Genomic DNA, 11,977 nt, shown 5'->3' on the forward strand with positions numbered 1-11,977 from the left:
GCCCGCGGGAGGCGAGGAAGGGTACTCGAGGGAGCAGCTTGCGCATGGTATCAATAGCCCTTCGAAAAACTGGTACAATCTTGCACGCCGTGATCACCGTGGTCTTCGCCGTCGATCGCTCGGCTCGACGTTCTGGGCATCACCTGGGTCTTTTTGCGGCCCCGTCATTGTGTTTGCGCGAGAGCGTGCCCAAAATGTTAAGCCGCCTGGTCGGCCACCGCCGACCTGTTAGCTGACAAATGCTCGCTCGTATCGCACGTTTAGATTTTTGGAGGCCCGGAATGCTGTCTACGCACGCAGGTGCATACTCGTGTCCCCATGTCCTTGTTTATTAATTAGTCTATCCGATGAAAAAGCACGGTCCCTGCTCGATATAATGGGCGCGCGTGCACATAGCGCACGAGCTCCCCGGGTCCGCAGGAGGCGCGGAGTTATTTACGCGCGTACTTTCGACTTAACGAGCGGTTGTTTGTAGATATTTCAGCGCGGCGCATTCTGACAAATTTCCGTAATAAAACACAATGCCGACGCGTATTAATACTTTTCAACGCGGCGCAGCGTGAAAAATGCGATGTACCCGTGTTGTAGCGTGAGCGCAAGCAAGAAGTCACGGAATCCTCGGGGATCGGAATGCGTAGAAATTAGTAAGTCAACGCCGGCTCGATGGGAATAACACGGAAAGGCTATTTGAAAATCCAGGGAGATTAGCGTCCTGGCGGCAAAAGCCGCCGACGCCGGCAGGCGATCGCGGGGTTTTATCGAAATTCGAGTCTGTAAGATCCGGGCGTAAGACCGAGAGAGAGTAAGATACGATAGGGTGAGCTCTTTAAATCGTACGTGGGTCCTCCGTGTTGACGGGAAGTGCTCGGGAAGGATCAAACGACGCCTGGAGGGCACTAGACGAAGGGAGTGGCTGCGCGTCGGATCTAGCCACAGATAAGAAGGCACTACTGTGTTACCATACAGTAGGGATAGGGGTATCGTCTCTCGCAGCAGCCATTACCCTTTAATAGTTTCTCCTATCGGCAAAGGCTACGCGAAAGTGCTACCCTGATTTAATTTGAGAAGATGAACGAGAGACCCTTTTGAGACCGCATCCTTCTTCGTGCTGTACGATGTTTCACGCGTTAACTATTACAGTCCCTAAGAATATTAACGTGGTTCGCAGGCTCGTCCAAACGTCATTGTGAAAAGGTGTAAGAGGCGAAAAATAACTAAGAGACTGCCTTAAATTTGAACTCGAACTCTCCGGGATCCCTGGTTCACACGCCTAGGTCTTAGGCTGTGCGGTCAATACTCCTACTGTTGTGATCAACTTGTTTTCATTCTGATCCTCTATACGACCTGTCAGTCTCGACTATCTTTCCAGATCTTACAGCTCGGCCAGCCTGACATTACATTCGTCCCCGAATGTCTCCAAATCGTCGGTTTACTCCACTTGAGTCCCTCCCAACCTCCATTTTTGGTTCACTCTTCTGAGTTCCTCCCAACATCCATTTTTGGTTCACTCTTCTGAGTCCCTCCCAACATCCATTTTTGGTTCACTCTTCTGAGTCCCTCCCAACCTCCATGTTGGTTCACTCCTCCGAGTCCTTCCCAATCTCCATGTTGGTTCACTCCTCTGAGTCCGTCCCGACCTCCATGTTCAGGCTTCACTACCGGCCAGCTGCTTCTCAACTCCCTCCTCTCCGAGGGGTAGCGGATGAATCTCAACTGTCTCCGAGGGGTAGCGGATTTTATCCCACTTCTGAATTGTAAGAGGCGAAAAATAACTAGGAGACTGCCTTAGATTTGAACTCGAACTCTCCAGGATCCCTGGTTCACACGCCTAGGTCTTAGGCTGTACGGCCAATACTCCTACTGTTGTGATCAACTTGTTTTCATTCCGATTCTCTATACGACCTGTCAGTCTCGACTATCTTTCCAGATCTTACAGCTCGGCCAGCCTGACATTACATTCGTCCCCGAATGTCTCCAAATCGTCGGTTCACTCCACTTGAGTCCCTCCCAACCTCCATTTTTGGTTCACTCTTCTGAGTTCCTCCCAACATCCATTTTTGGTTCACTCTTCTGAGTCCCTCCCAACATCCATTTTGGTTCACTCTCTGAGTTCTCCAACATCCATTTTTGGTTCACTCTTCTGAGTCCCTCCCAACCTCCATGTTGGTTCACTCCTCCGAGTCCTTCCCAATCTCCATGTTGGTTCACTCCTCTGAGTCCGTCCCGACCTCCATGTTCAGGCTTCACTACCGGCCAGCTGCTTCTCAACTCCCTCCTCTCCGAGGGGTAGCGGATGAATCTCAACTGTCTCCGAGGGGTAGCGGATTTTATCCCACTTCTGAATTGTAAGAGGCGAAAAATAACTAGGAGACTGCCTTAGATTTGAACTCGAACTCTCCGGGATCCCTAGTTCACACGCCTAGGTCTTAGGCTGTACGGCCAATACTCCTACTGTTGTGATCAACTTGTTTTCATTCCGATCCTCTATACGACCTGTCAGTCTCGACTATCTTTCCAGATCTTACAGCTCGGCCAGCCTGACATTACATTCGTCCCCGAATGTCTCCAAATCGTCGGTTCACTCCACTTGAGTCCTTCCCAACCTCCATTTTTGGTTCACTCTTCTGAGTTCCTCCCAACATCCATTTTTGGTTCACTCTTCTGAGTCCCTCCCAACCTCCATGTTGGTTCACTCCTCCGAGTCCTTCCCAATCTCCATGTTGGTTCACTCCTCTGAGTCCGTCCCGACCTCCATGTTCAGGCTTCACTACCGGCCAGCTGCTTCTCAACTCCCTCCTCTCCGAGGGGTAGCGGATGAATCTCAACTGTCTCCGAGGGGTAGCGGATTTTATCCCACTTCTGAATTGTAAGAGGCGAAAAATAACTAGGAGACTGCCTTAGATTTGAACTCGAACTCTCCGGGATCCCTAGTTCACACGCCTAGGTCTTAGGATGTACGGCCAATACTCCTACTCTTGTGATCAATTTGTTTTCATTCCGATCCTCTATACGACCTGTCAGTCTCGACTATCTTTCCAGATCTTACAAAGGTGCATTTTTAATCTTCGGCTTTGCTTTTCTTTGATTCTACGAAATAAAAAATAAAATATCGATGTTTCTGCGGAGAGATGAGGGATCGAGGTTGCAGCGAACGACGCTCGTAGCAAGCAGAGACGAAGCGAAACACCACCGAAGGGGGAAAGATAAGGGAAACGGGGTGGCAGAAGGGAGATATCCTTCAACTACCGACCGCTACTGAAATTGTGATAGTGGGCCAACACGGGATCCAATTAAGGGAGCAGGATGGAGCCTATCTATCCGGCAGGAGTGACCGAGAGTCACGTCGTTACTCTCCAGAGAACCGAGCACAGAATGTCAACTGGGTGGACGTGTTGTTAGATCGTTAAAATACCGCCTCGTGACAGTATCGAAGGGCGGAGGCTCCCTCCACCGCCGAGATCTTGTTCGTGTTGAAGAAGTCGGGCGATCCCTGATACTGACGATAAGCAGAATTGCTTTCTCGACACTCGTCGTTGTTGAAAACTGTCTGTTTCCGTGGAACCGGATATAATGTACACGACTTTTAATGGTTGTAGAAATATCATTTTCTCTTATACGTTCTCTTCGATAAAATGCTGAGGAAAGAAATTAAGTATCACATATACCAAAATCTCGAAGGTAATCCATGGGAAACCCTGAAGAGAGATCACTACGTCTTCCTTAGTTATTCTACCTTTACAAGCCTTACACCGCAAGTGTGGCTAATAATAAAATAATGGACTAATTACACTGTTCTATAAGAAATCACTTTTTTTCGAACACCGGAACGAGACTAGTCGTTTCTTATAGTTTTTTTGATGCTGAACACGAATCCGGTTTCCAAATTGCTCCATCACGTCACAATTGTGAGAAATTTGCACTTAAAGGTACAAAAAAGGGCTATTTTGACGAATTTCATCATATTATAGCTACAAAATGTGACGTGCTGGAGAAGTTTAATTACAATGAAAATAAAGTATGTTGTTAAGACTTTCAATCCTCAAAAGGAATTTTTGGTGTCGGTTATGGTTCATAAGATATCCATGGTTATATATGGAGTACATGAGAATACAAATAACTCGGGTCAGTTTAGTTCGCGTCTTGCCGCTAGATGTTGCCCTGTGATACTACATATTCGCATTTAAAAATCATGAACCGAGAGTATATATAAATGTTCTTAACTTGGAAGCATTCTGCTTTTACAGCTTAAAAGTTAATTATATTAGATAAATGGCACTTAGCGACAAAACGCGAACTAACAGAAGAGAACCCGTGAGTTATTCTTAGATTGTGTTTACAATGACACGAACATGTAAATATTCTCCAGATTTTTACATATATTTCGTATTCAGCGACTTAAAAAACACTTAAGTTTAAAGGAACATAATTGAAAGATAATTGTCAATGACCTAAGTCAGTTAACTTCTCTAACAATACACCTCATATTTAACCATAAATATCTTATGAACCATAACCGACACCAAAAATTCCTTTTGAGGATTGAAAGTTCTAACAACATACTTTATTTTCATCGCAATTAAACTTCTCCAGCACGTCACATTTTGTAGCTATAATATGATGCAATTCGTCAAAATAGCCCTTTTTTGCATCTTTAATTGCAAATTTCTCAAAATTGTGACGTGATGGAGCAATTTGGAAACCGGATTCGTGTTCAGCATCCAAAAAACTATAAGAAACGACTAGTCTCGTTCCGGTGTTTTTTGTTTGTTGAACTGTGTTATTGATCGGATTGAACGTGTGCTGATGACAGATGGCCGGATTGGCAAAGGAGTACCTCTCGGTAGAGATCGAATGACTCCGGTGTATACCGGTAGCGCGGAACCCGATACAGCGGGCGACGTCCAAGGCAGCCGAATATCCGCGATAATTTGCCATACGACGAGGAATTCTATACACGCCTTACGGCGTAGAACGCTCGTGCGGACGCCAGCTGACAGCAAACTTCGAGCCTAACTCGAGCGCGATGCCCCGATGCCTACTGTGGAGATCTCAATTTACGTGCTCGTCGGCGTGATGGAGCTATCACGCCTCGGATATCCATTCGTTCCGAGACGCGGAGTCGTTCGGCCATCCCACAAAGTATTTCTCTTGCAGTGCCGGTAAACAAACGATTCCACTGTCCATGGGGAGGCGTTTCCACTCGTTTGTTTCAACGTGCATTTGATCGATTACGGTTTTAATAAAATTTCAGGACGTTAAATTCAAGATTCGTGGATTAGTTCCTCGTTCTCGTGACGACGTTATTAAGGGGGGAGCCTGCTTTAGAACGTTGAAAATAAGGTATAATTTTACGAATTGTTTTTGGAGAAACTATACAGCGGATCATTATGAAACTTTGATGCATTTATTAGTACATGTTTAAAGATAAAAAAAATTATTTTTTGATTTGAATATATCGCCTGTAGAGGTCGTCCTGGAGGCATCTTAGTGCAGCCGGCATTGTAAATTGGTGAGCATTCTCCCGCCTCCAAATTTCATGCAAACTGAAAAATTGAAATATTTTCTCGTTATTTATGAATTCCCATCGTCGATGAACCTTTAATATTCATAAAAACATTAAGTTGAACAATTATTTTTGCATGAAAAAGTTCAAAAACTTTGCCTAAAAATCGTACTTTTGTGTTCTAAGCTCCACCTTTTGGCACTTTTCAACTTTTTTCTTCGCGTGCATTACGAGTATCATCATTACATTCGCCGTTCGCAGCGCAGCGTTAAGGAGGGAGCCTGCTTTAGAACGTTGAAAATAAGGTATAATTTTACGAATTTTTTTTGGAGAAACTATACAGCGGATCATTATAAAACTTTGATGCATTTATTAGTACATGTTTAAAGATAAAAAACATTATTTTTTGATTTGAATATATCGCCTGTAGAGGTCGTCCTGGAGGCATCTTAGTGCAGCCGGCATTGTAAATTGGTGAGCATTCTCCCGCCTCTAAATTTCATCCAAACTGAAAAATTTACATATTTTCTCGTTATTTATGAATTCCCATCGTCGATGAACCTTTAATATTCATAAAAACATTAAGTTGAACAATTACTTTTGCATGAAAAAGTTTAAAAACTTTGCCTAAAAATCGTACTTTTGTGTTCTAAGCTCCACCATTTTGGCACTTTTCAACTTTTTTCTTCGCGTGCATTACGAGTATCATCATTACATTCGCCGTTTGCAGCGCAGCGTTAAGGGGGGAGCCTGCTTTAGAACGTTGAAAATAAGGTATAATTTTACGAATTTTTTTTGGAGAAACTATACAGCGGATCATTATAAAACTTTGATGCATTTATTAGTACATGTTTAAAGATAAAAAAAATTATTTTTTCATTTGAATATATCGCCTGTAGAGGTCGTCCTGGAGGCATCTTAGTGCAGCCGGCATTGTAAATTGGTGAGCATTCTCCCGCCTCCAAATTTCATGCAAACTGAAAAATTGAAATATTTTCTCGTTATTTATGAATTCCCATCGTCGATGAACCTTTAATATTCATAAAAACATTAAGTTGAACAATTATTTTTGCATGAAGAAGTTCAAAAACTTTGCCTAAAAATCGTACTTTTGTGTTCTAAGCTCCACCATTTTGGCACTTTTCAACTTTTTTCTTCGCGTGCATTACGAGTATCATCATTACATTCGCCGTTCGCAGCGCAGCGTTAAGGAGGGAGCCTGCTTTAGAACGTTGAAAATAAGGTATAATTTTACGAATTTTTTTTGGAGAAACTATACAGCGGATCATTATAAAACTTTGATGCATTTATTAGTACATGTTTAAAGATAAAAAACATTATTTTTTTATTTGAATATATCGCCTGTAGAGGTCGTCCTGGAGGCATTGTAAATTGGTGAGCATTCTCCCGCCTCCAAATTTCAACCAAACTGAAAAATTGAAATATTTTCTCGTTATTTATGAATTCCCATCGTCGATGAACCTTTAATATTCATAAAAACATTAAGTTAAACAATTACTTTTGCATGAAGAAGTTCAAAAACTTTGCCTAAAAATCGTACTTTTGTGTTCTAAGCTCCACCATTTTGGCACTTTTCAACTTTTTTCTTCGCGTGCATTACGAGTATCATCATTACATTCGCCGTTTGCAGCGCAGCGTTAAGGGGGAGCCTGCTTTAGAACGTTGAAAATAAGGTATAATTTTACGAATTTTTTTTGGAGAAACTATACAGCGGATCATTATAAAACTTTGATGCATTTATTAGTACATGTTTAAAGTTAAAAAAAATTATTTTTTCATTTGAATATATCGCCTGTAGAGGTCGTCCTGGAGGCATCTTAGTGCAGCCGGCATTGTAAATTGGTGAGCATTCTCCCGCCTCCAAATTTCATGCAAACTGAAAAATTGAAATATTTTCTCGTTATTTATGAATTCCCATCGTCGATGAACCTTTAATATTCATAAAAACATTAAGTTGAACAATTATTTTTGTATGAAGAAGTTCAAAAACTTTGCCTAAAAATCGTACTTTTGTGTTCTAAGCTCCACCATTTTGGCACTTTTCAACTTTTTTCTTCTCTCTTTGGTTCATCGACGATGGGAACTCATAAATAACGAGAACATATTTCAATTTTTCAGTTTAGACGAAATTTGAAGGCAGGAGAATGCTCACCAATTTGCAATGCCGGCGACGCGGCTGCACTAAGATTTCTCCAGGAAGACCTCTACAAGCGATATATTCAAATAAAAAAATAATTTTTTTATCTTTAAACATGTACTAATAAATGCATCAAAGTTTTATAATAATACGCTGTATAGTTTCTCCAAACAAATTCGTAAAATTATACCTTATTTTCAGCGTTCTAAAGCAGGCTCCCCCCTTAAGCTCGCGTGTGAAAGGGAGACTCGTGTTCGGGCCTCCTGATTGCAGCACGAAATCGGGGCCTTGATAGTTTCGGCTGCCACGGTGTCTATGATAAATAGACGGTAATGTGGATGCCATGCTAGCGCGCGAAGGCGGCGGCCGCCTTTCTTCGTTTCTGAGATACCACAGGGGCACGACCTACGGTAGTTTAATTAAAGCGTCGCGTAAAGTTAATTTATGGGAAAAGCAACGGAAGCCAATTAGCCTAGAGCCACTTCATTCGGCTGCGGTGCCCCCTTATCGACTTTCCCCCTCTCCTATCTCCTCTCGGCGCAGCTGTATCGTGGCTCGTTTGTCCGCGGCCGGATTGCCCGTTTCTTTGTCGTGGACTCGTTATGATCCTCGGGAATGCTGTACGCGGACCTCGGCGATACCCGGGCGCGCATACCTTGTATACGAAATGGCCTCGATAATTAAGCGCTCTGATTACCTACGCCGACGGAATAGAACACGGTGTTGTTGCGCGCGCGCGGGATGACTGTCGAAATAAGCCGGCGCGTTTGTGGACCCGCTCGATTCCCGTTCCGGCGATCAGTCTCCGGCAACACTGATGTATTGACCGTCGAGATTTGAGCGCGCTGCTTAGGCGCCGAGAAATATGCGAGGCGCGACGATAATGGGCTCTCTCGCGAGCTGCCTTGCTCACCTAATTACACGAGGGAATAATTTAGGCCGACGTTCTCGCAGCTTCATTCCGGCGCGGTCCCCTCGGACTCTTTACAGACTCCCGAATTTTTATGGACTCGCCGGGACTCGGACTCGAACATCCCCCGGGGGGTAGTGGGACAGGGGACACGGACGTCGTCGTATTCCAGTGTGGGACGTGCGGAGGGCCAATTTCCCGGCGGGTCCACGAATTATGAACTTGTAAACATGCGCCGTGCTCGGCGAACAGGGCGAGGCTCTGGCTTTGCTATCAGCGGCTACCAGGCTGGCCGTCCTTCGCGCCGAAATCCGGCAAAGGCCAATTTGTCGGGATCATATACAACCGCTCGTAAAATAGAGCACTCCCCCCGCCGGCAGTCGCCCGGAATACCAATGAGACTGCGGGCTTTGCGGGCCTTCCGACGCCATCAGCATTCAACTCCATGGGAACCAAGCAGCAACCTGCTGGATGGAGAGACGGTGTGCTAGGAGCATAGCGACGCAATTGACACACACTCGCACGGATCGGGATCGACAAGATCGGATTGCCATCGGTCGGCGATCCTTTGTAGATTTGCGGCTGCTGCAGCTGCCAATTTCAGACCGCCTTCTGCGGACGCGCTCCTTACAGACGGGGATAAGAAATACACTGCGGAATCGAACTACTAATCGAGTCGGCTCAGATTATCATAAAAAAGTTATATCGATCTTTCTTAATATTAATTCTGTTTTGGGATTCTGTTTTGTTTAATCAAAATTGTGTGGGCAAGTGGAATCTAAATTGCGGTTGTTGGTGCGTATATTTCAATTTATATTCGTCTAACTTTTTAATTTTATTTTGGATCCTGTTGAATGGACAGTTAAGGGTTTAACTACTTTTAAGTTTTACTTTTATAGTCTTTATACCTATTCGCTGAAGAGGATCCAAACAGAATCCATGAAAACCGCGTTGTAATTTTCTCTGCTTGTCCTTACATAACATTGAATTTTTCTTCTCCAATTCTATTGGGTTGGCCAAAAAGTAATTGCGTTTTTTTTATATAAATAAAAGGCGAATTTTTCATGGGAAACAAAAACTTTATTAAACAATATATTGTCCATTTTGTTTGATTATCTTTTGCCATTTTTCAGGCAACTTCATGATTCCGCGCTCAAAAAAGTTCTTATCTTTTTCAGCAAAAAACAATTCCAAGAACCATTTGATATCCTCATCGGCAGTAAAGGTTTTACCATTCAAGGCGTTGTGCAAAGAACGAAACGAATGGTAATCTGATGGTGCCAGGTCTGGCGAATATGGTGGATGTGGTAACACATCCCATCCACGCTGCAACAATTTTTGATGAGTGACCAAACTTGTACGTGGTCTAGCGTTATCATGGTGAAACACAACACCTTTGCGATTCACCAATTCTCGACGTTTCTGTTTGATGGCATCGTTTAATTTATCCAGTTGACGACAGTATACGTCTGAATTAATGGTTTGATTCCTTGCAAGCAGCTCAAAATACACAATACCTTTAAAGTCCCACCAGACTGACAGCATAATCTTTCTTTGGTGAATATCTGCTTTTCAAGTGCTTTCAGCAGGTTCATCACGCTTGCTCCACGATCTTTTTCGTTTGACGATGTTGTAGACGATCGATTTTTCGTCGCCTGTTATCATACGTTTCAAAAATGGATCATTTTCCTCACGTTTCAAAAGAGAATCGCAGATGTCAATACGCTCAGTGAGATGAATTTCTTTGAGCTCATGTGGTACCCAAATATCGAGCTTACTAATGTATCCAAGTCGTTTTATTTTAAATATGGTTTTTCAACACTCTCGATTTCGATATTTAAGATTTCCAGCAATCTCTCGTGTCGTTAACGCCTTCATACCGATTTCGAATCGATCAGTGCCTTATTTTGTCATCATCTACAGATTTTCACGCACTCTGCCTGCAGCTCTTGTAAGCGATGGCATTGCATTCATTTATATTCAGCAATTAAAATACTTCGAGATCGAGAAATTATACGTCACCAAAAGTTGTGAGAGACACCTAATATGAGAGACACACGGCGACTAATTTACACAGCACAGAGCATTTTGCATATATTATTTGATGAAGGAAATGAGGCCTCAGAACATGAAGTGTAAGAGCGTTTCTTCTATATTCTATAATAGACTTACAAAGAGCGACGAATTTCATGTGTCGCACACGCCACCAATATTTGTTCTCATCTGAATAGCATGTACTATTGTAGATAACCATTTATGACTAACCATTACTACTGCATTTTTGATCATTTGTATCAGTTAGCGATCGTCATAGAATTCCAAGAACTGATCAACAAAAGTTCTATCTGTTTTGCAGACAGAACAATTCTCCGACACACCTATTTGACGTGCGCTCAGGCGAGGCACAGTGAAACAGGGTTTTATTCACTCGATTGACCACGAAGGGACGTTATGTGCTATAGACAGAAGTACGCAAATTGTGGAATATCTGATGCTCAGCCAAATAGGCTCGTGTGCGAATATATGGATGGTACGGGGTTACACAATTCAGGAGATATAGAGCAGCAATCGGCATCGTCAATGCTGAGCAGATATCATTTTGTCCCATCTCGATGCAGGAGATACCTTCCATCCCGAGGCTTATGTACGTGAGTCAGCCGGTTATATCAGGTGGTAATCGAGCATAGACCATCGTTTGCGATTCACCAGATTCTCTCATCGTAGAGACCGCTTTTTTCTAGTTTGAGCGATTGGAGCAGATCGTTTTAGATGATGACTCTGGAGCTTAGACGAGAGGAGGAGTCGTCATCTGCGTTGGCACACGATTTATATGGTCTGGTTGAGATTTTATCCTTTGCGATAGAGTGCTACTCACATAAAATACAAGCTCAATGAACCTTTCTACAACGCTCCTTCACTCATACTTAGACCAGTCATAAACTGTATTACTGTGATTATGGTGAGAAGGCTATGCATCGCACTTTTTTCAGTGCTTCTCGCCAAGTCTACGGTTCATATAACCAACGTCTTGTATATCTTATTCAAGCCGTCCGTGTCATTCCTCTGGTAAAGAGTTGGACACAGATCGACGTGACGATCGAGTTTCAGTGTTGACAAACTATTTCTACTTCACATGTCGGAGAAATTTCCCTATCAGGTTACTAATTGTTCAATCTTTGTAGCAGGCATGTTAGTCCAGATTGAAATGGTCTCAAATGCTTTAAAATACATTCTTTTTTATTGATATTAGATACCGTGGAGAGAGAGATGGAAATTTCGTGAAGAATTCCGTATATATCATTGGATACAGACAGAAACACAAGAAGATCACCATACTAGTGGAATTACCGTGATTTATGTTGAAATACACATGTGCACTGCTTTGTATTTCTAGGTTGTTCTTTTT

The sequence above is a fragment of the Ooceraea biroi genome, chromosome 13 (genome assembly GCF_003672135.1).
Source record: "Ooceraea biroi isolate clonal line C1 chromosome 13, Obir_v5.4, whole genome shotgun sequence".
Taxonomy (NCBI): domain Eukaryota; kingdom Metazoa; phylum Arthropoda; class Insecta; order Hymenoptera; family Formicidae; genus Ooceraea; species Ooceraea biroi.